Genomic DNA, 3635 nt, shown 5'->3' with positions numbered 1-3635 from the left:
GTCAATAAAGCACAGGTATTCTCTGCTTTCTGCTAAGATCCATCGGACATCAGCAACGATATCACTCATTCCACAGCCTCTTCTGAATCCAACTCGAACCTCTGGAAGACCTCTGTCAATATATGCTTGTAGCCTTTTCTGTATTACCTTTTGCAAAACTTTACTCGTATGGGATATAAAATATATTGTCTGATGATTTCTGCATTCCGTTGGGTTACCTCTCTTTGGAATGTGAGTTCTAGTGTGGCACTGCAGAATAATGCCCTAAACTGCTAGGTCAGTTTGAACTGAAAAGTCAGTGGTTCAACCCCACCAGCCTCTCCTAGGAAACCTATTTAATTAATTCCTATTTAATTCCACCTGCAGCTTTTTTATACTACTGAAAATGATTTTAAAATGTATCAACAAGGCCAAGTGAATTCAGGAATAATATTAGCTAGCCATCAATCTCCTAGTTGTTTGGGGTGAAATGGAAGAAAGAGCCAGGCCAATTAAGAATCTTCTATGGCCATGGAAAAACAGTCATGGAACAATTGGTATAGTTAGTATGCTTTAACATAGAATATGTTAAAATTGTGTGAATAGTGACAATGGGTTCATCCTGGTCAATTCCAGGTTTCACCATGTCCTGGAAGACCAGAGCTTTGTCTCATGTTTGTTTTCTCAAATTGTGTCCACGGCTGAAGTGGTTTCAATGTTTCTGAATTATGTCTGTCCCTGAAAAATGAATAGAACCAAGTACACATGAACCTTTCATTTACCAGCTTTGCTGAGAATTGTCAGGCAGGAATTAATGTGATTCATGACCATCATCTGGCTTGATACTATATACTGGCAGACATGATTTTAACTCTATGATAAAGGTACAAAGTAGGATCTCTGGTGGCACAGTGATTAAGTGCTCAGCTGCTAACTGAAAAGCTGGTGGTATGAATTTATCAGCCACTCCATGTGAGAAACATGTGGTAGTTTACTTCTGCAAAGATGTATAGCCTTAGAAACTCTATTGGGAAGGTCTACTCTGTCCTATGGAATCCTGGTGTGGTACTGTGGGCTAATGTGCTCGACTGCTGAGTTGGTTTGAACCACAAGGTTGCCAGTTCAAGTTCACCAGCTGCTCCTTGGAAACCCTACACAAGGTTGTTATTGGTCAGAACTGACTCAATGGCATTTAACAACAACAACAACAACTCTGTCCTATAGGATAATTATGAGTCTCAATCAATTTAATAGCAGTAGGTTTGGTTTCGTGTTTTAAAGTTCAAGAGAAAAGAATATTTAACGAAGTAAGGAATTTTCAAATTATGCAAAGGTTAACCAAATTACTTTGACTTGTATAAATATGAGATATAAAGTGAGCTATTTTCTTATAGACCTAGGAGGAAACTGTGACTACACTTAAAATGAAGATTAGAAGCAATAAACTGGAAAGCTGAAGACCATGAGTCAATCATAAGATATTTAACAAAATCTGAATTTATCAATCAATGATTTTATGCTGCATCATTGACATGTAATATGGCATTTCATTCTCACAATAACATTTTGAGAAATTCATCCACTCATTGAAACACTTTTAGTTAGTCATCTGGTTCCAATGAGGAAATAGTATATCTGTCAAAAGAACTATTATTTCTGCTACAATCATTTACAAAAACTAGTTCTATTAAAAACAAACACATAAAAAAAAACTCATGTTGGGATTGAGACCACGGCCACGCCCTCTGGTCCGCTCCCGCCGGGGACCATGGCCTCCTCCCAAATGTCCCAGCACCTGCTTTTTGAAACTAATTTGGCAACGAAATCACCTTGCAGGGTCTCACACGTATGCGAAGACGAACAGAGACAAAAGAAAGAAAACATTCGTTCCTGAACTGTCTGGCCTTGTGGGTTTTGAGAGTTTGCCTGATTATCTGGTCAATAGATGCATTCAGCAAGGCTTCTGCTTCAACATCCTGTGTGTGGGAAACCGGAATTGGAAAATCCACGCTGATTGACACATTGTTTAATACTAATTTTGAAGACCACGAGGCCTTACACTTTCATCCACGTGTTAGATTTAAGGCTCAGACTTATGAACTCCAGGAAAGCAACGTGCAACTGAAGTTGACCATTGTGAATACAGTGGGATTTGGTGACCAAATAAACAAAGAAGAGAGCTATCGGCCAATAGTGGACTACATAGATGCTTAGTTCGAGGCCTATCTCCAAGAAGAGCTGAAGATTAAGCGGAGCCTCTGCACCTTCCAAGAGTCCTGTGTGCACGTGTGTCTGTACTTCATCTCACCTATGGGCTACTCTCTCAAGACTGTCAACCTCTTAACCATGAAGAACCTGGACGGTAAGTTGAACATTATACCAGTGATTGCCAAAGCTGATGCAATTTATAAAACGGAGTTACAGAAATTCAAGATCAAGCTCATGAGTGAACTGGTTAGCAATGGTATCCAGATATACCAGTTCCCAACAGATGATGAAACTATTGCTAAAATGAATTCTTAAATGAACGCATATTTACCATTTGCTGTTGTAGGAAGTATGGATGAGGTAAAAGTTGGAAATAAGATGGTCAAAGCTCGTCAGTATCCTTGGGGTGTTGCTCAGGTGGAAAATGAGAACCACTGCGATTTCATAAAGCTCTGGAAGATGCTCATTTGCACCAACATGGAAGACCTGCGATAGCAGACCCACACTCTGCACTATGAGCTGTACAGACGCTGCAAAATGGAGGAACTGGGCTTCAAAGACATGGGCTCCAAGAACAAGCCTGCCAGTGTTCAAGAGACCTACAAAGCCAAAAGGCACAAGATCTGCGGTGAGCGCCAGAGGAGGGAAGAGGAGATGAAGCGGACGTTTGTGCAGCAGGTCAAGGAGAAGGAAACTGGGAGGGAGCTCCAGGCCAAATTTGAACATCTTAAAAGAGTTCACCAGGAAAAGAGAATGAAACTTGAAGAAAAGAGAAGACTTTTGGAAGAAGAAATAACTGCTTTTTTTAAAAAAGAAAGCTAACTCTGAAATATACCAGAGTCAGTCTTTTGTTGCCACTGGTATCAAGAAGAACAAGTACTAGAAGAACTCCAATTTTATATGAGTCTTTCTAGAACTGCGTGTCACAGAAGATCATTCCAACTAAAAGTTATTAAAAAAAAAGTTAGAAGGATGCTTTTATTTTCTTTGCTGTTTTACTTATCAGTTCTCTACCTGGCCAGTGGACATGCTAACTATGATTTCTGGAAAAATATTTTCAAATATCAGGGCAATACATAAGCCAGAGCTCCTAACGTGCAGTAAGGAACTCTGTCCGCAACAACACAGAATACCGGACCAAGCAGGCTCTGTGCTAGAACTCTGAACCATGTATAAAGGAATATTTAGAAGCTTGGAAGGCTTACAGCTAGGGGAATTTGTAGTACAGTCAAGAAATCCATTGCTTTCTGATTCAAGAGGTTCAGCTGCTCCATCTTGGGAGAGACCAAGCAGGGGAGGGGTCAGAACAGCCATGAACACCTGACAGAACCACAGAGATACAGGTGTGGACATTCTATTTTTTGGTATCTGTTCATTGGTCTCTCTCTGTCTGGGCACCTCAATTGCGGTGACTAGAGGGGATGCCTGAGGGAATGGGCACCCCACCC

General features: G+C 40.6%; 1 pseudogene; it reads left to right on the top strand.

Moving 5' to 3' along the window:
• Nucleotides 1–1747: 1747 nt before the first annotated feature.
• LOC102813213 lies at nucleotides 1748–3091 on the top strand (annotated as a pseudogene).
• The last annotated feature ends 544 nt before the right edge of the window (nucleotides 3092–3635 follow it).

The sequence above is a fragment of the Chrysochloris asiatica genome, unplaced genomic scaffold, assembly GCF_000296735.1.
Source record: "Chrysochloris asiatica unplaced genomic scaffold, ChrAsi1.0 scaffold00190, whole genome shotgun sequence".
Lineage (NCBI taxonomy): Eukaryota > Metazoa > Chordata > Mammalia > Afrosoricida > Chrysochloridae > Chrysochloris > Chrysochloris asiatica.
This window is presented reverse-complemented; position numbering and strand designations above follow the sequence as displayed.